The 27,309-nt window shown below is 48.0% G+C and overlaps 1 protein-coding gene across 6 annotated transcripts in view; it reads right to left on the bottom strand.

Annotated features, from left to right (window-relative positions):
* WDR20 (WD repeat domain 20) overlaps positions 1-27,309 on the bottom strand; it is a 408,154-nt gene that overhangs the window by 221,722 nt on the left and 159,123 nt on the right. The gene's annotated exons all lie outside the window — the stretch shown is intronic.

The following is a 27,309-nucleotide window of genomic DNA, read 5'->3' as shown; positions in this document are numbered from 1 at the left end:
CAGTGACGATTTTATTTCTCGTTAAATCCAGGTCTTATTCTCGTGGTGGGCAGGAGGGCACCTGCAAGCCACCCCAGCTCGATGACGATTCACGTGAGACTTGGCTGCGATCTTCCTGGTCAAAACATCACTGGTTATTACGTTTTTTATTTGTTTTACTTTATGTAATTGATGGTTACAAACGTGAATCATATCACAGTACAAATATCACATGCTATGATTTCATTCATATATAATTTATAGCTTTTCCTTGATGATGTTCCGCTGGGTAGGAGCGGAATGGGGATATCTTTGGGTCTATTTGTGGGAGATACAAGAGGGACACAGCCCTCCTCACACTCATTTATGTAGGACAAGTCCCTGAGCCATGATTGTGTGGTAGGGGCTGTCCTAGCTTTCCAATTTCTCAGGATACTTTGCTTTGCACAGGCGACATTGAATAGCCTGCGTGCCTGATGAGTAACTTCCCAATATCGCCCAGCAAATATTTCAGTGGCATAGGGGGGAGAGATTGGGATATATCGCTCTGTAATAACTTTATAATAAAGCACTTGAAACCAAATATGTCTCTCGGCAGTTGTAAATAACACTTACCTCTGTGATGATCAACAGTCTTGTAATAGATGAAAGAGAGAACTACCTAAAAACCCCTCTTAAACCCAACCAAAAGGCTAGGAAGAAGTGGAATCTCTAGGGAAAACCCCAATAGGGGGAAAAAGAAACCTGTGATGCGCTGCTGGGGTGCGTGGGTTCCTGCAAGCAGCTGGTGAAAGCTCACGCTAGTTTTAATGTGGTCCGGATTCTTGTCAGGAAGGATTCAAATTCAAAAGAGTAGAAATGCAGGTAAGTAAGAATATGGTTTCCAAAGTCTAGTGAAATAGTAAAGAGTATAGAAAGGAGCTTACCCTGACAAGCCTATTCCCTACTAGGTCTTTATATCTCAGTCTGATGATAAATGTTGGCAAAGCGCCTAATAGAACAGATAAGGAGTAAGAATATGTCCAATGTGCGAAAAGAGAAATGCAATTAGAGATTTGGATCTTACCCATAAACAGTAGACCCAGGGATGAATAGCATAGAACAGATTACGGGTCTTGAACTCGAAGGAATGTCTAAGGCTGGTTCCTAATGTAGATTGTAAATAACCACAAGATTAGGCGTGAGGAAAATAAACATGAGAATTACAACTCCATCTAGCTAAACCGATTTCAACTACAAACCAATGGCTGCAGGAGCGGTTGTTGAAACTAGGAGATGACCTCCTGATCCACAGAGCGTAGAAGAGGATCGAGAATTCTAATGTTCAGGACTAGAAATGAGAAGAGAATGAATAACTGAAGTGGAGAGAGCAACTCTAGATAGCAATTGTTGAATAGAAAAAGTAACAAACTTACGGTGCGCAGCGCGACTCTGAATAGAGAAGCAACGCGTAGTACCGAAGTTCCAGTAGCCAGATATACAATTCCGGAAGTCGAGGGCGGGGCTACTCGCTCGGTCTGCGTAGCGAGAAACACTAGTGTGCTGCTTACGGTTTCGGGCTCCTCCATGTTGCGAGTCCCGATTCTGGGCAAAACCGTGGGCATTGGCACACGGGAAAGTGAAGTAGTGAGACCCCAATGGACAGCCGTAACACGCTCAGAGTGTTCGCCACCTTCACCCAGAACTCATGAACAGGTGGGCATGCCCAGTACATGTAGAATGAGTCTGCTTTAGCTTTTTGGCACTTGGGACATCTGGCAGAGCGATCTTGGGAAAATGTTGCAATTTTTTGGGGGGGTGAAGTGCAGATGATTCAGGACCTTAAAAATGGTATCAGCCTCAGATTTGCGTTAAGGGAGACAGTTTTGGTAAGCAGGCAATGTCGGGCCCAGACATGCCTACATCTCTCTCCAATGCAGCTTTCATGTTGTTACGTGCAGGGGTGTTGGTCTAAACGGTTTTATATAGTGTAGAGATGCCACAGGTGATCCCAGTTGTCACTATGATTGCATTAATGAATGTATGGGTTTCCGGTTCAGAGTGCAATGGGGACCACCATGCCGAAATGCTGCTCTCATCTGGTGGTACTGTAGTGCCTTGATGGGGCTGTGCCCCAGCTTAGCTTGAAAGTCGGGCAGTGATACAAATTTCCCGTTGGGTAACATATCCCCTAGTGTAAATTACCCTTGGAGGTCCCAGTCTCTTTGCAGTGATCGGTAAACCAGAATCTTGCGAATTGGGCTTGCGCTGTGTTGTAATAGAGTTTCATGTCCAGTGCCGTTAGGCCACCAGTGTCGTACTGTTCTGCCATTTTCCCCCCAGCTCATTCTGCTCGCCCCCCCGCCCGATACAAACGTTGACATCATTGAACGTACTTTCGTAAAAAAAAAAAAAAAAAAAAAAGTCTTCCCTGCCCAACTGGATATTGCTAAATAGGTACAAAAATTTGGGCACCACATAAGGACGAAACATGTGAGTAAATTGAAGTATTTGGCATACATATTGGCGTAACTTAGGATAGCGATGGGATGGAAAGCGCAGACAAGACCTCTGGTGCAGGTATGGTGGAAGGACCATATGAGGATTGTCTGCTAAATATCTTATATATTTGCATAATAATGCTGGGCATATTGTGAAGCTATTTTAATTGCCACTTTTTAAATTTTACATAGCCTCATATTCTTGACTTTGAATTACCAAAGAATTAATACCAATCTCAGCCTCAATGTGGACGTTGGGATACCAGTTATCAAATTTATTAGTGTATTCATTGTAACATGTTAAATTACTTAAACAGAGCAGATTAAAGTGCAGCACTATGACTGGAAGAGACAAGACACTTCTATTAACCCTTTGGTGAGCCCTTATGTCATGCACAAATATTCTGTATTTAATGTCTGTGTTAGGTATGTAGCGTCTTGAAACACTTGTGTATAGGCGCGTTATAAATACCATATCATACAATTTTTTCCATTGAGTAGGTTCATTGATACATTGATTTTCAACAGGGACAAGCTTCAAAGTCGACACACTTAACATAGAAGCTAGTTGCCTTTCCAGTACTCTTATGATTCTAAATAGTTATCATCTAGGCTGTTGCTCTTTGCAGTCTCATGCTATTTGAAAATCAAAAACCTTTGTGATATTTAAATGTTTTTTGGGAATATTTAATCTTTTTTCATACTGAAAACATATCTTATAGATCCAATGCCTTTTTTTGTATACATTTTTATTATGATCTACAAAACGTCACATACAGTAAATCGATCGGAATGACACGTAATCATTTGAGATTTAATGTATTTATTGGACATTTATACCCATGTGTAAATTGTATTCAGTTTTTTTCAAGAGCTACATTTTTAATACTAGTAGTTTTTAGGTATTATTGACTTATGTAACATTTGGAAAATATGACAACACCCTATCTGCATTGTGTCTTGCACATTGCACTGTGTTAAGTCAGCAGTAATTAAATTAAAAAGTGTGTTTTGCCAATTTCATTTACTCTTCTAAATGCTAAATGTACGTCTTTCTACACTGAAAATCTAAACAAGCAAGCATCAAAATCTTTCAACTAGTACATATATGACAATGCATTACTTACCGTAAAAGCATTTCTGATGGTTGTATCTGCTCTCCCTTGGTCTCTTGGGTGTCCTGTCTTCTGGGATGGACATGAACCTGTCTAGTTTATCCATACAGGTCTGGAACCTTTCAAAGGTCCACTGAGGTCGGCCAGGACGGTCTGGGAATGAAAAAGGAGTTTCTTCCTCCTGTAGTTGTCTGGTTCTGTCCCATAACGTCGAAGAAAGTGAGCCTTTGCCTTCTGAGTAGCCTTCTCGCTGGCTAGGGCCTTCTGTCGGCGTCGGGAACTGGCCTGATCTGTTTTCCGGCGCTTTCGGCGTATCTTTGGCCTTGTGAGCGGTTTTCGGCGTCTCACTCGCCGTACGTCTCTGGCCGTCCTTAGATGCTATGCGCGCGAGGCTTGCGTCGAGGGGGGGGGGGGGGAATCTACGTTATTGATATTAATGACAAACGACCAAAGGTTGAAGAAACTATTTTGCAATGTCTCTCTAGGAGCTCCGCATAAAGGCGACCAGTACCTGGTCGGAAAAAAACAATCTGAGGGACCTCGACACGTGAGGGATTGTGGGTACAACGCACGTCACTATGGGGATAGTGTTACACACGCCTTGTCGACGTCCCCTTTTCGACTACGAAAAACAAAATGCAATACTCCGCTGTGACCACTGGATGTCGGACCTATGCACAGCATGCGATTCTAAGCAGATTAACTATCAGAAATTATGTTCTTGGCAGTTTTTACCTTTGATGTAAAGTTGTGCTAAAGTTGGCAAGCTTGATTTCACAAAGGGGCTCCCACTATCATGTGGCATAAGCCAACAAATTTCCTATCAAGAGATCACATCTTACAAGATGGTAAGCACTCAAATCTACTACAACATACAATCATCAAAAGGAAGGCATCATAAACAGAGGCAAACTAAATATGGGTAATTAGTTTCTAAGAAACATTGACGCAACAGCAAATAAAGAATTGCAATACTAAAAGTATTAATTTGTGGACAAGACCTAAATATTAACGTAATTGGATTGAAACTAAGAATTTTAGGTCCAGAAATCTCCTTTTATGGGACCCCTATTCTATTTTGCTACCCCCCCCAATCACATTTTCAGGGGTTAAGTTACTTTGGTGGTCAGAAGGATTTCTGCAGAAGCCCCCCCTACCACTACATAATCTTTAAATAAACCCACTTTTTTGGTTTGCGGATTTCTAAGTCATTACCACTAAGATGTTTAATATAGATATTTGCCACGTTCGACTTGTTCTTGCTAGCCAGCAGTTACCCTTCTTTATTACACCATTCAAAATACTTCACTTTTATACAACGGAAAAAATAGCTTTACTACTTTTCAAATTGATTTTATAGCCCAGTGACTGCAGTTGGCGAAAGTGTTTTATCCAGTTTCCTTATATCGTATTTCTAATGTGTTTAGTTCTAGAGTTTCTCATAATCCGCATATTTGTAATACAGAACGGGGGCGGGTGTGCGGGTGTGCGTGTGCGTTTTTTCAGTCTTAAAGCCGTTCACTATGACAGGCTCAATATTTTTTTTATAGCACAGCACAGTAACACCCCCCCCCCCCATAACACAAGGTCAAGCCTTCCATAAGTGCAATCTCATTTTATCCCAGCCATGGGATGCCATCATATGGCTCCAGGTGGGGAGACTAGTTTCTCATTTTGCCCTTTTGTGTCCTGCGGCTTTTCTTTCACCGCACAGCTCTTGGCTCTTCTGTCAGCAGGCTCAGTAGCTTGAGGACTCACTATAAGGGGGCACCATGTATCTGGTCTCCAAGCCTCCATACAATCCAGGAACTTGTGCGCACCTCAAGGCCATCAATTTATAATTACACCTACAATATATTGCACTCCAAACTGACATAATAATTGATTGGCATTTATAGACAGCAGGATGGTTGAAATCCCATGTATATTGGCGCTGGATCCGTGAATAATAAATCACATCTGATTGTTATCAATAAAGGGTCAAGGCACTCAATTGTATTTTCAGTCTTGATTTAATCAGAGCGTAATGACCAGTGGTTAGCTGAGCATGTGTGGTGCTGGTCACATGGGGAAGGCCAAATGAGGCTAGCCAACATGTGTTTCGATTACAAGTCTTTATCAAGGCTATGTGATCCGTGGTGGAGTGCAAGTGTTTAATTTATGACATAAGTTGCAGTGATTTTCACAGTACGTAGTTTTATTCAGTGAGGTGGTGAGTGGTTTTGTGACATGTGCAGCATAATATTTTGGTATATACATAATTCCAAATAATGTTTAAACAATTTTAGTTTGTCTGTATAAAACAAATTTGTGCACCAAGGAAGGCATTCCATAGGCGGACGAGAGGCTGGTTCGCTAGGTTCACTGGCATAGTGTGTTTACTAATTGGTAGTTGGTATATATAGGTGGGTTCATGTCCTTGAGTAAGGATACTGGATAGCAACTAAGGGAGAGCAAGATAGTTTGTGACCAAGTTATGCTCAGATATTAGGAGATCCTAATCCTCCTCCCCAAACACAAGTGTAGGGTGGCTGAGAAGAAATGGCAGGCCTCGTGTGCATCCTCTGACAAACTGGCCTGCCGCCTGCTCCAAAGGCAATACCGGCTCCTTGTCCAAACTAAGAAGAGAGCCCACACCCAAGCCTGTGTCTCTGCAGCATGTAACAACTCAGCCAAATGCTTTAAAATCTGCAAAAAGCTGGCCAACCCTGCTGTAGTCTCTACCTCTTCTGCCACCTCAGAGGCCCTTTGCACGGCCTTTGGCTCTCACTTCTCAAAAACCCAGGACATCCTGTCCACCCTCTCTTCCTCCGTTCTCCCCTGACACGTTTTCCCAGACAAGTCTGATCTATGAAAGTCTTGTCAAAACAGGTTCTTCCCTGTTCATCCAAAACCATCAAGGACCACCATTGACACCCTTGTTCCTGCTCTGGCCGACTTCTGCAACCTCTGTCTCTGTAGCCTTCCATTCTCCCCTTCCGAAGCACTCTCTTGTGCACCCTGTTCTCAAGAACCACACAGCCGACCCCTCATGCCCAGCTAACTATTGCCCAATCTCCATCACTCCTTTCCTGGGCAAACTCCTGGAAAAGCAGGCCATCTCCCAGCTTAATCTTCACACCGATTCTGTTGGTTGTCTCCATGACCATCAGTCTGGCTTCAGAGCTGCCAGAAGCACGGAAACTGCACTCCTGAACATCCGTGAAGATCTGTTCTCCAACCTCGACTCAACATCCCTTCTGTGTTCATCCTAACTCAATATCTCCTCTGCCTTTGACACGGTCAGCCATGCCATCCTGCCGAACCGTATCTGTGATAACCTGGGTATCACTGATCAGGCCCTGGCCTGACTGACCCCTTTCCTCTCTGATCGACCCTCCTAGGTCCAACCTGGGTCCTTCCTTTCCTCCATCTCACGGTCTACCTTGGGTGTTCCCCATAGGTCTAACGCCTCTCCCTGGCTCTTCAACCCATACCTAGCACCTCTCACCCACCGCATTGCTGCTACAACTTTCAGTGCTATGCGGATGACACTCCACTTGTTTTCAGGCTTCCCTCTTCCACCTCTTCTCTCATCTCCAATTGCCTGTCTGCTAACCAGGAGTGGGGTGCCGCCAATGATCTCTGCATTAATGCCAGTAACGGAGATTCTCCTCATCGGCAGACCTGCACCTTCCTTTCCGGTCACTCTCTGGCCAGCCTTCCTTGGCCCTATTCCTGCTCGCACCTGTGAGGCCAAGAACCTCAGGGTCATCTTCGACTCCACACACTCCTTTTCCTCCTCACATCTCTGACATCTCTAAGAAGTCAAACTACCAAATGCACCTCCTCAGAGGTATTCTTCCTTTCCTCTCCTTCCCCCAGAAGCTCACTGTCTCTAGAGCTCTGGTTTTCTCTAGGCTGGACTACTGCAACAGCCTCTTTCTAAATCTGCCTGCTTCTACTCTCTGCCCTCTGCAACTCATCCAGAACAGGACTGCAAGAAATGTCCTTGGTCTCAAGACCCATCTCTCCAGCCCTGAAATCTCTTCATTGGCACCCAGTGGGTGCAAGGATTACATTCAAGACCCTTTGCATTGGCCAAAAGGCTTTCTGGGGCCTAGGTCCAAAATACCTTCCACTCTCCCCCCCCTTAAATACCTTCCTACTCGAGCTCTTCGCTCCTCCATCTCCCTCAGGGTCAGTCACTTGATACAATCATCGGAAATGCTATTACGGTGTGTAATGCATGTCTTCTGATGCTTGTTAATCTGCTTAGAATCACATGCTGTGCATAGACTAGCGAGCAGTACCTGGAGATGGAGGTGGGTTGTGAGAAGGAACAGTAGAGAAAAGATGTGTTAGTACTGATTGTCCCACCTGAAAATCAGACCTAGAATGGGTGTCTAGGCAAAAGTGTTTTGTAAAGGTGTGTACAGAACTGCAGGTTGCCGCTTTGCAAATGGACTCGAGGGGCACATTTGCAATGAATGCTATGGAAGCCCCAGTGCCCCGAGTAGCGTGCTCTAGGCTTGAAGGGCAGTTCTCTCTTAGCAAGAGAGAAACAGTGTGATGCATTTGACAATCCACCTTGAGATGGCCGATTTAGAGACAGGATCCCCTCCTCTACCCGCTGCCACCGAAATGAAAAATTAGTTGGTTTTTCTCAGTGGTTTCATTCTTTCCAGATAGAACATGACTGCCATGCGCCCATCTAATGTGTATAGGCTTCTTTCGGCCATGCTAGTGGGATTCTGGGAAAAGGTAGGTAGTTTGAGCGATTGGTTTACATGGCACTTCGAGATGAATTTAGGCGCAAACCTGGGATGAGTGCGCAGAACTACCTTATCCCTGTGGACTAACAAAAAGGGTCTATAACAGAAAGGGCATGTAGTTCGCCAACCCTTCTAATAGAGGTGATAGCCACTAGGAAGGCCGTCTTGCAAGTAAGGTCTTTTAGACTTGCTTTATTCATTGGCTCAAAGGGAGATCTCACGAGTCTGGTTAAAACCACATTTAGGTCCCATCCAGGAGCTGGGTGAGAAATGGGGGGATGAATCCTCTTAACCCCTTCCATAAAAGCTTTAAACACCGGTATTTTCCACCATGACACCCTCTGTTGTAGATGTGGTGTAGACAGAGAGCAGCAAGATGAACCTTTAAGGAATTGAAGAACAACCCTGAGTCTAACAAATGGGTTAGGTACAGCACAATGTGTGTGGGTGAGCAATCGATGGGAATGACGCCCTTGGTATTACCCAGATGACAAACCGTTTCCATTTGCTGGAATAGCAATAGCGGGTGTTAGACAACATGTTGTACGGGCAGGGTAGTTTTACTGGTGGGAGAGGGACATTTCTATTAGAGGAGCGAACCAGGGTTGGCGGGCCCACATGGGGGCTACCAATATTTGTATTTTATTTATCTGTATAGGGCACTAGGCCCAGGGGCAACCGGGTGCATCACTTAGTTACAACATAAGAAAAACAGACAGAACCATAATTACAAAGTTTACAAGTATAATAATAGCAATGAGAGGACAAGCAGATTATTTATACATGTACAAATTAAGCAGAGAACCCAGAGCTAAATGTCCTGGGCGGCCAGCCAGGTTTTCATAAGGTGTTTGAATTTCGGGAATGAGGGTTCTGCTCTAAGCTCATTAGGAAGTGTGTTCCAGAGTTTAGCTGCCAAGATAGGGAAGCTAATTCCACCTGATCTTTGGAGATTGAAACGTGGAACCTCAAGGCAGTTTAAAATGAGCCATTCTGCAGGGTCTAATGGAGTTGTGGAGGGCAAATCGGTTGGCCAGGTAGCTTGGTTATGAAGGCATTTACGGGTAAGAGCCAGGGTTTTCAGGGAGATACGGTGTGGGACTGAGAGCCAGCGAATATTGCGTCTGGTGTCGGATATATGTTGGCACCTGGGAGTGTTGAGGGCAGCTCTAATCGCATTGTTTTGGACAATTTGTAACTTGTTTAGGTTGCAGCAATTGGTGCCTAGGTACAGTGCATTGCAGTAATCAATCTTGGATAATACAAGAGTTCTAGCCCGGGTGACAATTGGTTGCAGAGAGGAAAGGGCGACAGGCTGTAATAAGCTTGCAGATATATGCCGCTGCGGAAGAGACCGAGTTAGTTTTTCTGGTCAGGGATAGGGTCAAGTCAATGTAGATCCCTAGGGTTTTTGTGTCCATGGCGGTTGGGATAATATTCCCATCGATGATGAAGGACTTGAAAGCAGGGTCGAGTTTGGTAAGTTTTTGTGGCGAACCAAGAATAAGGAGCTCAGTCTTTTCATCATTAAGACAGAGTCCGTGTTGAGCCATCCACGCCTGGATGACCTGGTAGATGATATCATATCATGGTGACTGGTAACTGGTGCATCTTGTGCACCATCTTGTTGAGTAGGGGAGTCGGGGGGGAAAAGCGTAAACAAATTTCTCTGACCGCGTTATCCAGAGACCGTTCCCCTTGGAGCGGGTCAGGGGATACCTGGAGGCATAGTCTTGGCATTGGGCGTTCTCCTGAGTTGCGAACAGGTTGATCTCTGGGAAGCCCCATTCTACGAAGACGTTGGACACAATGTCTTCGTGCAGACGCCATTCGTATTCTATAGGCAGTGGGAAATCTCTGCTGAGCACGTCTGCCAAAAGATTGAGTTCTCCTGCAACGTGTTGGAACAACATAAACATCTTGTGTTTGAGAGCCCACATCCAAATGTTTTGGGACCGCTTGGATAGCCATGGAGAGTGTGTGTGCCCCCTTGTTTGTTCAGGTAATACATGGCTGTGGTGCTGTCAGAACCGGCACCGTCTTCCCCTGTAGTTGCATTTTAACCGCTTTCAATGCCTTGAACACCGCTAATGGCTCCAGTAGATTTATATGGTTGGAGGCTACTGGTGGGGACCACACTCCATGCGCGGTCTGCTGAAGCAGGTGAGCCCCCACCCACTCACCCACCCACCCCATGAGTGATGCGTCTGTCGTGAGAGTGGCTTCCACTGCAGGGGTAGTCAAGGTTTTCCCCTTCAAGAGGTTTTCTCCTCGACCACCACTGCAGAGAGAACGAGGGCTGGCGAGACAACTACCAGATCTTCCCATTATTCCCTGGCCTGACACCATTGGCTGTTGTGCCACTCTTGCATGGGACGCATGCACAATCGCGCGTGGGGAACAAGTATATGCATGACGCCATCATACCTATCAAGCGCACGGTCACCTCCAGACTGGCTACATATTGGGGGGGGATCTGAAAAAGCATGTTCTGAACCCTCTCAGAGGGGAAGACAAGGCCATCCTTCGTCCGGATTAGAGCTCCCAGAAATTGTTTTACTTGACTGGAGTCTAGACTGAGATTTTTTTCTCGTTGGAGAATCCCAGACTGAACAGAAGGTCTACGGTCTTCCGGGTGTTCAAAAAGCATGAGTCTTAAGAGTCCCCCGTTATGAGCCAGTCGTCGAGGTAAGGGTAAACCAGGACGGACAGTCTGCACAGATGTGCTGCCGCTACTGCCAGGACCTTTGCAAACACCCTTGGCGCTGAGGCAATGCCGAAGGGGAGCACTTTGAATTGTTAATGCTCGTCCTCTATCATGAACCTTCGATATTTCCTGTGCGCTGGCAACATTGAAATATGAATGTATGCATCTTTCATGTCCAATGTTGCCATGTGCCCCCCCTCCCGTTTCAGCAGTGGGATCACCTCCTGTAGCGTTACCATACGAAACTTTTTAGGTTTTATACATTTGTTCACTGGGTGCAGGTCTAGAACATGGCGCATGGAGAGGTCCTTTCTGGGCACAAGGAAGTACACTGAATAAATATTCTAGTTTACCTAAAGAATAGGGACGGCTTCTATGGCATCCTTTCCCAGCAGCGCTTCCACCTCTTGGTTCAGGATCTGCAGATGGTCCGGTGAGAGGCGCCGTGAGCGTGGTGGTCTGAACTGTGGTGATTGGGCGAATTACACGCAGTACCCGTGGGCTACCATCTTTATGACCCACTGGTCTGAAGTGATCTCCTCCCATGCCGTGAGGAAAGATGTTAACCGACCCCCGACCCGGGTGACATGGGACCAGGATCCGATAGTCATTTCTGACCAGAGGCTGCGGCTCCTCTGGGATTGGGGCCTCTACCTCTGCCGCGTCGCTGACCCCCTAGATGGGTAGTAGGCAGGGCTTCCTGATGTTTGTCCAGGTTTAACGTTTTCCTGTCCTGTAGTTGTCCTGACTTTCACGGTACTGCCCTCGAAAGGACCGACTAGAACCATTTCCCCTTTGTGGGGAAAGTTTCTGAGTTATTTGTTGCAAGGATTTAAGAGTCTCATGCGCTTTCTTAGCCATCTCCAAGGTATCGTCGACTGCTTTCTCAAAGAGATTGGTCTCTATGTGTTTGTTGATAAGAGCGGCCTGTGTTTCAAGCTTGAACCCCGAGTTACGAAGCCAAACGTACCGCTTGAGTAGAGTGTCCTGGCCCAGAGACCTGCTTGCCGTCTCTGCAGTGTCTAGAGTGTTCTTGATTATATTCCGATTTACCTGCCTGCCCCCGGCCACGATTGTGAGAAGCCTGGACCTAATGGGTTCAGGAACCTCCTGGAGACCTTCTTGTACAAGGTTCCATTGTGCGTCTGCATAACTAGCCAGCAGGGTGGTGTTATTCGCTATGCGTGTGGTGTATGCAGCTGCCGAGGTAACACGCTTACCTAGGGCATACAACCTTTGGATTCCTTATCCGGAGGTGCCTCCCCCGTAGCAAGGGGAACTTCTGCCCGTTTCCGGGTGGTAGGGACTACCAAGGGGTTCGGGGGTGGCGTGGCCTTTAATATATTGAGGGTCCGAGGGAGCTGGCCGAAATAGTTTTTCAACTCTTGGGTTCACTGCCTGGGTCTGAGGTGGCGTGACTAGGGAGTGGGCCAATATTCTTTTAACAGAATTTAGGAGGGGAATAGCTTGGCTTGAGTGGGGTTTTTCTCCTTGAGAATGTCCTCCAAAAAGTCTTGTTCGGGTACCGCCTCCTGAATAGTGATCTGAAAGTGATGTGCTGCTTTCCTTAAGATGGCATTGAAGGTCATTTGGTAGTCTACAGGCGAGGCTTGGCGCGCCGGGGTAGATGGAGGAGAATCCAGGCATAGCACAATAGTGTCCTGATCTTTCGTGGGGAGCATCCATGACTCCGTCTCCACTTGCTGGGTTTCCTCCCAGTTGTCCATGGCATTCGCCTGGTCCTCAGGGTAGTCCTGCACAGGAAGGAAGGGTCTTCTTCGCTGTAGATAATAATAATAATAATAATAATAATAATAATAATAATAATAATAATAATAATAATAATAATAATGTGTCCATCTGGACCACATCTTCATGGTGGACAGAAACAGAAGGTTGAGAGTCCAGATTTTCTTGGAAACGTGAAGCTGATCTTAAAGCAGGGTCTTCGCAAGATCTCTTAGGGGAAGGCTGCTCAGAAAGCGAGACAATCCTTTCAAGACAGTCCATGCACCCTTCAAATTTCTCCCTTGTCCACCTAGAGGAACCAGAAGGGCCTAAAGGTGGAAAAATGTCATTTTCCGCTCTTTGGCATAGAAATTTGTCTCCCAGGGTGTTGGAAAGAGGCTTTTGACTGTCCTCGTAGGTTTCGCGACAATCGTGGCACCATCGCGTGTCCTTAGACTTGTCCACGGCCTGCCCCATTCGTTCGACGGTATAGGTACCAGCCCAACTGCCGAAGTAATTCTCACCATACTGTCTTCAATCTCCGGTGAATCGGCGTGAGTTAACGGGTTCGAAGGCCTATCGGTAGATTTACTGCCTACCGCGGCGTTTGAGGGCGTAGCAGTAGATTTTTCGTCTGGAAGCCTGGTAGTTTTAGGCTTTGGGCCTACTGGGCCTTTAGAGACAGTTGGAGCGTTGAAAGACAGCGCTTCGACGTGTAAACCCGATTTAGGGGTAGCGCCCTTGTTTTTGGAGTGTCCAGTCGCAAGACGCTGCTGTGGATGCATAGAAGGCTGCTGATCTACCCGATCAGAGGAATCTGCCGAAATTATCGACCGCCCTGTTGGTGTCGTCACCTTTTTTCGACAGAACCGTCAAAATCGGCGGTGGGGTTGTGTGTTTTAGTGTTGTGGTTTTTGTACGCCTCTGTCACCGGGTGTTGTCCCTGAAGCGAGACTTGCATCAGGCCTTGAGGGGTCAGGGACGAGCGGGGCGGACCTAGAAGTGTCTGCCTCGAGGTCTATAACATCCGATACAGAGGTTTGGTCATCGGAGGTGCCCCCCTCACTTTCAGCGGGTGTGGCGGTGGGGGAAGAGGGTTCAGCCCGCGACATAGCGTACGCGGCCCACCGCTTTACACAGCGCACCTTAAGGGTCTTAGGTCGAAGGAGCTTACAAGCCGCACACCGCTTCTCGTCGTGATCCAAGGGGAGACGAGAATTACACGTTCTGCGCTTTTCTTTCCACAGGTATCTAACCCTACACTTAGGGCAGAACCTAAATGGAGTCCTTTTCATAGCGAAAGGTATAAACAAAGATGACCAGACCTAGATGGCAAAGAGGGGGAAAGAGGAAAGACCTAACGAAAGATATGGCCACCACCAACCCCACTCTCCCTACTGTGTAGGTCGGCCAGTGGGCCCGGCCACGTGGATGCCTCACCCACCAGATCTTAGGTGCTGAAATCCACAGACGTAGAAACTTCCTGCAGTCTTCGTCGTTCTTAATCGCTGTCGAAGTGACTCAATGGGAAATAACCGACAAAGTTGGTGTAAAGATAAACAATCTCTCTTATGTAAGAGCTCTGCTATAGGGCGACCAGTTATCTGGGTGGAAAAAAACAATCTGAGGGACCTCGGCGCGTGAGGGATTTTGGGTACACTACATGTCACGATAGGGATAGTGTTACAGACACGCCTATGCCGACGCCCCCTTTCAGTGCCCAAAAGACAAGATGCAATACTCTGGTTACCACTGGATGTCGGATCATATGCACAACATGTGATTCGAAGCAGATTAACAAGCATCAGAATGGATGTCGGATCATATGCACAGCATGTGATTCGAAGCAGATTAACAAGCATCAGAATGGCATTGTCATGGCCCAAGGCTGTCAGCCCAACCTTCTCCTCTTGACAGGCACCTTCCTTCTCTTATCTTCCCACCCTCTCCCTCACCCCTCATTCCCTCATCCCTCCTCTCTCCTTCCCCATCAGTGGTCGCACATCTTTTAAAGGGGGCCACCATCTTCACTTAGCTACCCACAATTTTTGCTCCATCAACACTTCTCGGACATCTTTCACCTACTTGAAGACCTTGACGTTCTTTCACTCACTGAGACATGGTTCAAGGCCAGCCCTGTCGCTGCTTTTGAGACTATTCTTCCTGAGAGCTACACGATAATTTCCAACACTAGACCCTCCCGGTCTGGTGGTGGCGTGACTGATCTTCCCTGCGTGGGTTCCTGCCTCCATCATCCCCACTGAAACCTACTAATCCTTTGAAAACCTAGTCTGTAGGCAGGCTGTCTCTCTTACTTTCTCAGTTACTCTTGCTACCATCTACAGACCCCCCCTTTTTGCCACCCCCCCCAGCCCTACCTCCCTCTTCCTCTCTGAATGGGCCAACCTTTCCTCCTCTCTTTTTGCCTCCTCCCCCAAACATATCTTCCTTGGGGATTTCAACATCCATCTGGAATCCATTGATGTGGCCACTACTCTCTTCCGGGACCTCTGCAACACTCTCTCCCTCACTATCCTTCCCTCTGACCCAACCCACTCTGCCAGGCAGATGCTCTCATCTCTACTGGCATCCATCTCTCCAACCCTCTCATTACCCCCTCTCTCCTGGTCGGACCACTCCCTCCTCTCTTCCCTCTTCCCTCTTTGACCTCCCCTATCCCCAAACTCCTCCCCCAGCACAACCAGTCTCCTCCTCAGCCATTCGACTGATGAAGCTTGTGTCAAACGCTGCTTCTGCATCCTCTCATCCCTCCCCCACACCCTTCATTGGACTCTCCTTCTGAGACTGCTCTAACTAAACCCCATCTCTCTCTCTCTAACACACTGTAAATCCTTGCCCCAGTCATGAGGATCCGCATTAAGCCTACCTCCAAATAGAACTCTTGGTATGACTCAGACTTCGCCGCTTTGAAACGAAAATGCAAGGCGGCAGAGCAGAAGTGGCAGACATCTAATTCATCCCCTGACAAACTGGCCTGCTGTCAACTCCAAAGGCAGTACCGTCTCTCCATCTGCTCCACGAAAAGGGCTCATATCCAAGTCTGCATCTCTGGAACGACTAATAACACGGATGAACTCTTTCAATCAGCAAGGAAAATGCCAATCCTACCGCAGGCTCCTCTTCTCCCTCCCAGGCCACATTCTCTGCATTGGCCACACACTTTTCATCACAAACTCTTGACATTCAGTCCTTTGTCAACTGCTCCTGCCCCCCACCTTCTCTCGCCTCTTCTGCCAAACCTTACTCTCCACCCTCTCTCCCTTTGCACCAACATCGGCACCCTTGCCCCTGCCTTGGCTGACCTCGACAACCACTCATTTGCCGCAGGCTCTTTCCCTCAACCCCTTAAGCACTCTCGTGTGCACCCTCTCCAAAAAAAGCTGTCCGCTGACTACTTCTGCCCGGCTAACTATCGCCCAATCTCCATCACCCCTTTCTTGGGCAGACTCCTGGTGAAGCTGGTCATCCCCCAACTGAACATCCACATCGAAATAGGTGGCTGCCTCCATGACCATCAGTTCGGTTTCATGGCAGCCAGTCACAGAAGCTGCTCTCCTGATTATTTGTGAAGACCTACTCTCTAACTTGGACTCCCCTCTGTTCTGATCCTCCTCGCTCTTTCTTCTGCTTTTGACACAGTCAAACACTTCATCTTCATAAACCATCTCCATGATACCCTAGACATCACGGACAGGGCACTGGCGTACCCGACCTCCTTCCTGTCTAATAGACCCTCCCAAGGGCAAATTGCTCCTTTTCTCTCCTCCACTGCACTCTACCTGCGGCGTCCCTAAGGGCTCTATCTTATCACCATGGATCTTTAACATCTACCTGGCCCCTCTGGCCCACCTGATCTCCACTTTCTACCCTTATTTACAGTGTTACGCAGACGACACAACTCTTTCCAGCTGCCTTCCCCTACCTCCACCTCCTCCCTCATACCTCACTGCCTGACTGCTATTCAGGCATAGTGCTCTGCCAATGATCTCTGCCTGAATGCCATTAAGACGGAACCTTCTCATTGGGACGCCAGCTCCTGGTTTCCCTCCACTCTCTGGCATGACTCCTTGGGTCCCACCCCTCACCCACTTGAGAGGCAAAAAACCTTGGGATCATCTTTGACTCCCCTCTCTCCTTCTCTCCACACATCACAGACCTTGCCAAGAAGTCCAACTTTCAGCTTCATCTTCTCTGGGGCATTCTACCTTTCCTCACCTTCTCTCAGAAGCTCAATGTCTCCAAAGCCCCGGTTCTCTCTGGAACAGCCTCCCTCGGTCTTGAGCCGGATCTGCTTAAGTTCCCTGAAACTTCTTTATAAGACCTTCCTTTTCCCCTCTTCCTTCCCTCTCCTGTGCTAAACTTGCCATCTGCTGCTGTGACTGGGCCCCAGTCCCACCAGTCATACAGGGACCAGACCACCTGCCCCCACAGTCCCCTCCAGCATCCTTTGCCAACCCTCGCCCTCTCGCTCCCTTCCTGGACTATCCCAACTTAGTCTTCCCTGTCCACTGCACTCTTCCTCCTCTCCACCCTCTTTCCCCTGTGGCACTTGCCACTTGCCACCTTGACCTGACCAGCACTTGCCCGCCCCCCACATGTGGGGGTTCGCCACTTCCTGCACTTCTCCCCTACCCCCCCACCTCCCTCTTGCACTCATCAACTTTGTCATGCACTTGCACAGTAGGATTGTCACAAGGCCAATTTAACCGTGCTTTGTTGTATTCTTAGGATTTCTCATGCTACGCCCCCCCTCCCTCACCCGCCCCACCCTGTTACACTTCAGACTTCCCCGCCGGCATCCTTGCAGAATACAACTTCTTTACAGGCTTCTCTATGGTCCAGGTACAAGCTACCATGGCGTCTGTACAAACGTCCACGCACTCCAGGTCACCTGACACGCCTTGTACGTGGAAGACGTACAGCAAGCCACGGCCCTCTTACGACTATAAAACCACCGTCTTCCAAGGGGCTCGTTGCTGCTAATTAGCGTTACCAGCTACACGCGGTTTCATCCATTTCCTCTTCGTGTCTCCCTACACGAATCCTTATCTGAACTCCTGGTTTTGACCTTTTGCCTGAAATTTGGATTGTTTCGTCTTCTCCCTTGTTCTTGTTGTGATAGTCTGGTTATTGGACTCGGAGCACTACTCATCTGTGTTTTGCGGTTCTTCCCTGGTTGCCGCTCTGCACACCAATTTTGCTGTCTACATTCGGATCATCTCAACTACTCAACTATACCCGTGTACTCAGGTACAGATCTATTGTCTTCCATGGACATTGTCTTCTGTTGGATTCTGGGACATTGAGTGACTTTCCTCTGAGATTGCTTTTCAGTGCATACGAACGCTTTCCTGAACTGCACCAACCCGACCCTAGTGAGTCCCTCGTGCCGTTCGGGGTTACTTACCTATACTAACTTCCCTGTTTGTTATTTTCTCCTGTCGTTGTCTTCAGAATCATGGACTCCTCTTACTATCCTGGACTCCTCTTACTTCATTTATCTTTACTCAGGTCAGTTGTTATCAATTCTATAGCTAAAGTGGGAACCGATACAGATTTAGATTTATTCCACTCATTCGTGTTATTCTTTGTAGATTATCCCGGGGAAACGCAACTCCACTCCAATATCCATATAGGTAGTTGTCCAATTATTGTAACTGTTCTAATCACTTGTTTAACTTCAACACATCAACACTGTCTAATATCTTGGTATTCTTTTGCAGCATTGGTATTGGCGGTGTGTGTTCTCCCCGCTCTTTTACTCAATTGACAGCTCTGTCTGTTCTAACTAAAACAGCAGAGAGGTACATTGTGGAAAAGAGCCCCTCTTTGAGGAAGCCTGAGTCTTGTACTCAGGGGAGCTGGGATGGAAGGCTGAATTCGGAATTCTATACTACCAACACCTCCAAGGTCGTGTTCTCCGCATCTTTGACCTATTTGGAGTGGTGAGTAACACCCCCCCCCCCCCATCTTGTCTTGTGGCACCTGGAGAAACCTGTGTATAGGAGACATACAAAAGGCCGACATCTAGTGGAAGCTGTGGAGTATTACGGTTTGTTTTTTGAAACTCGAAAATGGGCGTCGACACAGGGCGTGCCAGTAATACTATCCCTAGTGTGACGTCCACTGTACCCATGATCCCTCACGCGTGTAGGACCCTCAGATTGTATTTATTCTGACATGAGGTAGCATGGGAAGAAGCGCGAGTACAGATAATCCAAGCAGATATAAAGAAAGGTAAGACTACAAGCATCCATGCGCCTTCTCTCAGAGGGGAGGAAGGGTGGGTCGCATGTGAATCTAAGCAGGTACAAACATCAGAAATACGATTACGGTGAGTAATGTATCCCTTCTGAGGCTTGAAGAATCTGCTTAGATCACATGCTGTGCATAGATTAGCGAGCAGTACCTGAAGGAGGAGGAGGAGGTGGGATGTGAGAAGGGTCATGAGCAAATAAATGTCTTAGAACCGCTTGTCCCACTTGGGCATCTGTCTTGGAATGGGTGTCAATGCAGTTGTGCTGAGTAAAAGTGTGAATAGAGCTCCAAGTAGCTGCTTTGCAAATGGTGTCAAGGGGGACATTTGCAATGAAAGCCAGAGTGGCCCCAATGCCTCTTGTAGAGTGGGCTCTTGGCGTGAAAGGCAGAGTTTTTTCAGTAAAGGGAGTAACACAGCTGGATACAGTTAATAATCCACTTAGAGATGGCACCTTTAGAGATGCGATCCCCTCTCTGCCTGTAGCTAGGGAGACAAACAGTTGGTCTGTTTTCCTTAGCGGTCTGGTCTTGTTTACATAGTAGAGGACCGCCCTACGCACATCTAGGGTGTGTAATTTCACCTCAGCCGAGCTCTGTGGGTCTTGGAAGAAAGCCCGAAGCTCGATGGACTGGTTCACGTGGAATTTAGAAATAAACTTAGGTGGGAACCTAGTGTGTGTGCGTAAAACCAGTTTATCTTTATGGACAGTAAAGAAGGGATTTTGCACTGACAGAGCCTGAATTTCACTGACTCTTCTTATAGATGTAATTGCTACTAAGAAGGCCGTTTTGTAAGTCAGGTGTTTGAGACCGCTTTTGTGCATGGGCTCGAATGGGGGGCCCATGAGCTTAGATAGCACCACATTAAGGTCCCATCCTGGTGGTGGGTTTGAAATAGGAGGGTGAAGTCTCTTTACTCCTTCCATGAAGGCTTTAACTACTGGTACTTTCCACCACGACAACTTGTTATGGGAAGTGGTGTATGCCGACAGAGCTGCCAGGTGTACCTTCAGTAAGTTAAAAACCAGTCCTGCATCCAGCAGGTGGAGCATGTATGTAACAATAGTGGAAGGAGTGCAATCAACTGGGTTGACTTGTTTATTCTGGCACCAGATAACGAATCTCTTCCATTTGTCAAAGTAGCAGTGCCTCGTGTTTGGCTTCCTAGATTCTTTTAGGATGTCCATACACCTCTGTGGTAAATTGAGATGTCCGAACTCTATGACCTCAGGAGCCATGCTGCTATTTTCATTGCGTGGGGTTGAGGATGCAGTGTTTGACCTTGGTGCTAGGACAGTAGGTTGTACCAGGCTGGAAGTTTGATCGGTTCGCACACGGCTAATCTGCGTAAGTGTGGGAACCACGATTGTCTCGCCCACATGGGAGCAACCAGGACGAGCGTCATCGACTCTGTTCATCTTGTTGACCACCTTCCTGATGAGGAGTTGGTGGAAAAGCGTACGCAAACATTCATGACCAGTTCATCCACAGGGCGTTCCCCTGGGAGTCTGGTTGGGGGAACCTGGATGCAAATCCTGGGCATTGTCTGTTTTTGCTTGTGGCGAATAGGTCTACAGTGGGGAAGCCCCACTGTGAGAAGATATCTTCTACGACTTCTCTGTGTAGACACCATTCGTGTTCTTCTGGGAGGGGGTCTTTGCTTAGAGCATCCGCTAGAGAATTGAGATCCCCTGGAACATGTTGCGATGACAGGAAGATGTTCCGTCTGAGTGCCCATTTCCAAATTTCCTGGGCAAGCTTAGACAGATTTGGCGAACGAGTCCCTCCTTGCTTGTTCAGGTAAAACATGGCTGTAGTGCTGTCCGTCCGGATTTGCACTGACAGATTTAGCAGGTAGGGCTCGAACGCTTGAAGCGCTCTGAATACTGCCAGGAGCTCTAGCAGGTTAATGTGATTCTTGGCCACTGAGTGAGACCAGAGACCCTGAGCTGTATGGTGGAGATGGTGAGCTCCCCACCCTGTCAGGCATGCATCGGTTGTGACTACCGCCTGTATCTCGGGATCTTAAAAGGGTTTCCCCTTGGACAGATTTTCTCACCAGTTTAGGCTTTGTACAAGTGTTGGCGAAACAACCACTAGATCGTCCCACTGACCACTTGCCTGAGACCACTGTTTCGCCAACCATTCCTGCATGGGACGCAGGCGCGCGTGGGGGACCAGGTAAATACATGACGCCATCATGCCCAGCAACCGCATTGCTTTGCATACCGTTATCTGGCGACCGGACTGATATTGCGGAATTTGCAGCAGTATATTCCAAATTCTTTCCTCGGAAGGAAAAGTCAACCCCTCTTGAGTGTCTAGGATAGCTCTTAGGAACTGTTTGGAGGTGCTTGGCACCAGACTTGACTTTTTCTCGTTTATTGAGAAGCCCAATTCGATGAGGAGGTCGATTGTCCTTTGAATGTTTGTTCTGCAAATTACTGGGGTCTCCCCCGTGATGAGCCAGTCGTCCAGGTAAGGGTACACAGGGATTGCCTCCCTGCGTAGGTGTGCTGCCGCCAACGCCAGTACCTTGGTGAATACCCTTGGAGCCGAAGCTATCCCGAAGGGCAATACCTTGAACTGGTAGTGCCGACTGTCCACCTTGAAGCGCAAGTACTTTCTGTGCGCTGGGAACATGGAAATATGAAAATAGGCATCTTTCATGTCCAATGTTGCCATGTAATCCCCTTTTTTAGGAGGGGGATTACCTCTTGGAGAGTAGTCATGCGAAATTTTTGGGGCCCGACATACTTGTTTGCAGGCCATAAATCCAATACTAGGCGCATTGTCAAATCTTTTTTTTTGGCACAAGGAAGTTGAATAAATACCCTTGTTTACCTGGTGTCCCGGGACGAGTTCCATCGCGTCCTTTGCTAGCAGATTGACGATCTCCTCGAGGAGGATCTTCTGGTGTTCCAAAGAATGTATTCTTTGTCGTGGAGGATGTTTCCGGGGACGCTCTAACAGTTCTGTGCAGTACCCAGCGGATACTGTGGACAGCACCCATCTGTCTGATGTGATACCTTCCCAAACTTGGGTGAAGTTGGAAATGCGTCCCCCTACTGGGGTTGCGTGAGAAGGGACCCTGAACGGAGCGTCACTGTTTTGGTGGAGGCGTGCCGCCTCCTTTACTGGGACTGCCTCTACCCTTACCACAACCTCTTTAATTACCCCTGCCGTAACCCTGGGTAGACTGTTGGTATTATTGTTCCACGGTGTACTCTGCCCCTGGGAATAGTTAGATACCCTCTGGGAATTTTGGCCGCATGGGCGATGAAAATTGCCATTCCCTCTCTGATTAGGGGTTTTGTTGGTTAGTTGGCCTAGGGATTTGAGTGTCTCATATTCGCCCTTGGCATTTTTCAGCGCGTCCTCGACCGCCTTACCAAACAGATCCGGCTCCACCGATTTATCTAACAATGATGCTTGGGTTTCAGCCTTGAATCCAGACTGCCGTAACCAAGCGTATCTCTTGATAACAGTTACTTCTGCTATCAATCTGCCGGCATTATCCGCGGCATCAAAGGTTGCTTTTAAAATGCAATCGGACACGGCTCTTCCCTCTGCCGCAACTCGTGCCAACTGGCTCTTTAAGGGCTCTGGGGCGGAGCCTATGAGTGCCGCGACTTCTTCCCACTGATGGTAGTTGTAGCTGGCCAACAGGGTGCTGGAGTTGGCAATCCTTGCCTGGTAGGCGGAAGTAGAGGCTACTTTCCTGCCCAAACCATACAGTTTCTTGCTCTCCTTGTCGGGAGGCGCTTCGGGCGATGACAAGGGTGTTCCAGCCCTCTTACGGATGTTAGTAACAACCAGGGAGTCCGGCTTCAGATGCCCCCTTATATACAGTGGGTCTGATTGGGCTGCCCTGAAAAGTTTCTCAATCCTGGGGTTCACTGCCCTGGTGAGGTTAGGATTTAAAAGTGAAGGGTCTATTCTTCTCTGAATAGACTTAAGGATAGGGATGGCCCGAGCAACAGGCCTCCTTTCTCCCACTAACTCTTCTGCGAAGTCCCTCTCCTCTTGAGCACCCGGGGTGTCAATGTGGAAATGTTCTGCCGCTCGGGACAGAACTTCATTCAGGAGAGGTTGATTGTCGACAGGGGAGTCGGTAATCGGGGGTTCTTTCTCTACCGGGGAATCTACTCTGTAGGTCTCCGGGTTTTCCTCTTCCTCTTCTTGGTCCTCATCATCCCCATAGAAGCCCGTACCAGTTTGCTCTTCCAACATGCCCAAATCTGGATCCTCCCAAAAGGATGTATCCCCTGGATATTGGGAGTAGGTCTGTATATAGAAGGGGTCCGAAGATCGTGTTGGGCTTCAAACCGGGACTTCTTACTTGGAGGTATTGGATCCTTAGAGCCTGAGTGTGCTGACCCGTCGGGAGTATAAGAGAGAAAGTATTCAGGGTTCTTTGTGTAAAAATCTGCCAATGAAGACATCCTTGACATAACCCTGTCTATGTCATCACTAGACCATTCTCTAGAACTGGGAATGATCCTTTCTGGGGCTTTCTCCGCCTTATCCCGACTAGACTTACTGGTTTTAGCAGGTGTCCTTGGGATAACGGAGGACTGGGACTTGTCTGTCTGTTTATGAGGAGTGGGAAGTTTTTGAGGTGTGCGAGGAGGCTGAGACTGCTTCCTCTGTTGTTTTCCCCCCTCCCCGTGGGCGGAAGAGTGTTTTCCCTGTTTTTTCGCCCCTCCGGAGCTTTCCGACGCCTGGCGTCGACGTTCGGGGGTGGTGTCCCTATCTTTAGAACGTGGAGGTAGGGCCTCTGGAGCCGCCATTACGCGGTCTGCGGGCGCTGACTCCTGGAGTGCGGTCTGGGGGTGGAAGTCGGCATCGTCTTCAGACGATCGAACCTCCGTTACACTGGGGAGCGAGGCACTCTTGGCAACAGTGGATGATTGCCTGGAGTCATGCAGCGATCTAGAACGCCCAGAGGACACCGATTCGGACCGTTCTCTATATGCCTCTTTCCGAGAACTTCGTGCACGTCGAGTCTCGGTTGGACTTCATGTGCTTTGTGGAAGTGCTGTGGGTAGCGCTTGTGTCGCCGGGGGTCTTCCCCATAGCCGCCCTGCCGGACGACCTTCCGAGGTCGGGGACTTGCGCTCAGCTGTCTCTTGACGCCAAGTTGCCCTCGCTGTCTGAAAGTACGGCGTCGCTGCCATCGCTGAAGGCGCCCTCCGCTGCCATGGCCTCCTGACGCCTGGCGCGGTGGGCCCAACGCTTGATCGAACGGTCCTTAAGTGTTTTCGGTTTAAACCTACTACACGCTCTGCAGTTCGCCTCGGGGTGGTCCCTCGGCAAGCAGAGATTGCACTTGGCGTGCCGGTCGACCCAAGGGTACTTGCGGTTGCACTTGGGGCAGAATTGGAAAGGGGTACCCTCCATACGCACCTTGTGGCAGCGGTCTAGTAAGTGTAGGAATATATAAGAATGTACCTATATACCAAAAGAGTGTAGAGTATGTCTACCCCCACTCTCCCTATTTGCAGGGCCGCGGCCAGAGGCCTTCCAAGGCCCGAGCTGAGGCCAGAGGCCTTCAGAGGCCCAAATCCGTCGTGCAGCTGTCGACGGTCGAATTCTTCTCCGGGCCGGCGTCGAGTGTGGAAGTTCGGTGACTCGACGTTAGGGTGGAGAAATGGGTAAATTTAACAATATTTAGCAAAAGTATGGCTAAGGCCAGGGAACTCCGCGAAATGCTTCCGACCAGTATAGCGGAAAAAAAAACAATCTGAGGGTCCTACACGCGTGAAGGATCATGGGTACAGTGGACGTCACACTAGGGATAGTATTACTGGCACGCCCTCTGTCGACGCCCATTTTCGAGTTTCGAAAAACAAACTGTAATACTCTGCAGCTTCCACTAGATGTCGGCCTATGCACAGCATCTGATCTAAGCAGATTCCACAAGCCTCAGAAATATATATACATATACACACACACACTTTTATTTTGGGCTCTTCTTCGCACTTGGTGTGCAGAAGCAGTATTGCTGTAAAGGTCACTCATCTGTACCCATTGTATGATAGCATAGAGGGGGAACGTTTAGATTGCCAATTGTTTTATGAATGTCACTATATATAATGTGGCAAACAATGCCATGTCTGAAATTACCAATAAAATGCAATGGTCTGAAATTACCAATAAAATGCAATTAAAACTCAATCCTCTATCAATTTTTCATATGCTTCATTCATGCTTTGCAATATACAAGTCGTCTACTGCTGATGCAGTGAAGATGAAGGAACCCTTGTACAAACATGATGTCAGACATTTGTATTTATTAAATTTTAAATAGCGCTTTACTCCAAAGGGCTTCACAAAAACAACATGAATAAAATAGAAGCAATAAGTACAAGTCATGAGTCAAACCATCAAGAACAGTTAGCAGAACATTTGCCGAGAACATGAGGTTAAGAACCTGGGTAGGGGAAAAACAAGGGAGGAAGTAGTAAAGAATTATCAGGAGGGAGGATGGAGTAGGTGGGATTTTCAGGAGGAGCGGAAGGAAGAGTATGAAAAGATGGAACGGAGAGCAGTAATAAATTCCAATTTAGAGGGGCAAGGAGCTGGAAGGAACGGAAGCGGGAAGGGGACAATGAAAGGGAGGGACAGTGAGTAAGAAGTGGTCAGCAAAGCAGAGGGAGCGTAAGGGACAGTAGAGAAAGGAGGGAGGAAAGGTAGGGAGGGGCAAGATCATGGAGATTTAAAGACAAGACATAGGAAATTGAATTTGAGTTGAGATTGAATGGAAAGCCATCCAACAGAAGAAAGCGAAGAGGAGATGGAGTCATGAGGGTGCAGATTGCAGAATGGTAGAGAGATTTGAGAGGGGCCAGATGAGAGGCAGGGAGGCCAAAGAGGAGAGAGGAACAGTAGAAGAGACGAGAAAAGATAAGGGAAGAAATTAAGAGTTTGTAAGCATGGAAAGTGAGGTAGGAACAGATTTTGCAAAGATTGTAGAGGTGGTAGCGACAAGCACAGGAGCTAAGATATATGGTGGGTAAAAGAGAGGTTGGAGTCAAAGTGGAGGCCTAAATTACGGGCAGAGGCTGAGAAGGGGAGAGGAGCAGGAGGAAAGAGGATATATGAGGAGGGGGAGCAGGGGCAGGAAGGGTTTTGGCAGGAAGGAAGGAATAAAACTTCAGTTTGGTCCGTGTTTAGGGTGAGAAAGTTGGAAGACATCCAGCTTTTGATAGCAGTGAGACAGGAAGAAAGTCTGAAGTGGATGCCAGGAGTGAAGGAAGAGAAGGAGAAGAAAAGCTGGGTGTCAGCGTAGAAATGGTAAGAGATACCAAACAAAGAGATGATAGGGACGAGAAAGGAGGTGTAGAGTGAGAAAACAAAAAGGGCCAAGCACAGAGTCTTGGGGAACTCCCAAGTCAAGGGAGTGAGTAGGGGATGAGCGGCTGACCCAAGAGACAGCAAAGGAGCAGTTGAAAAGGTATGAGCGGTTTCAGTGGAGTGTTTGGGGTGGAATCCAGATTGAGTAGGGGGGAAGGAGAAAGAGGTTGGAGACAAAAGCGGAGAGTTGGAAGTAGACAAGACGTTCCAGAAGCTTAGAGAGGAAAGGTAAGAGAGATGGGGCGAAAGTTGGAAGCCAGAAGCGGATTGTCCGCAGGTTTTTTCAGGATGGGGAGGATAGTAGCATGTTTGAAAGCAGAAGGAAAGGTAGAGGTGGTAAGACATATGTTGAAGAAAGAGGTGAGGTAAGGTATGAGGAGAGGGTAGATTTTGGGAATCGGAGGGGTGGGAAGTGGATCAGAGGGGGCAGCAGTAGGATGAGTTTTCAAAAGGAGGAGGGAGACGTCAGAGTGAGTGAGGGGTGAAATTAGACATGTAAGAAGATGGGGTGAAGGGAGAAGGGGAAGGAGGAGAGTAAGAGGGGGAGTGTAGAATGTTTTGTCGTAATGTGAGTATTTTAGAGGAGGAAAAGTCTGCAAAGTCAGAGTGAGAGAGGAGAGGCGGCAGAGTGGTCAAGAGTAGGAGGTGAGAGAAGGCGAGTTAGGAAGATACGTCACGGGTGAGAGGATTGAAAGTGGAGAAGGTTCGAGAAGTAGGATTGTTTGGCTGAGCTAAGGCAGGAGTCAGAGGGAGCGGTAAGAGAAGTAGGAGGCTTGGTTAGCTGGTGTGCAGTGTGTAAGCCAACGTCTTTCAAGGCGTCGGAGAAAGCGGCGCATAGACAGAAGGTGAGAGGAAAGCCAGGGTTGGGTGGGTTTGTGGGAGGGGCGGAAGGGGGAGAGAGGGTGTAG

The sequence above is a fragment of the Ambystoma mexicanum genome, chromosome 14 (assembly GCF_040938575.1).
Source record: "Ambystoma mexicanum isolate Mex_15411 chromosome 14, UKY_AmexF1_1, whole genome shotgun sequence".
In the NCBI taxonomy this organism is placed as follows: Eukaryota; Metazoa; Chordata; class Amphibia; order Caudata; family Ambystomatidae; genus Ambystoma; species Ambystoma mexicanum.
The sequence above is the reverse complement of the archived record's forward strand: the minus strand, read 5'-3'. Positions and strand labels throughout refer to the sequence as shown.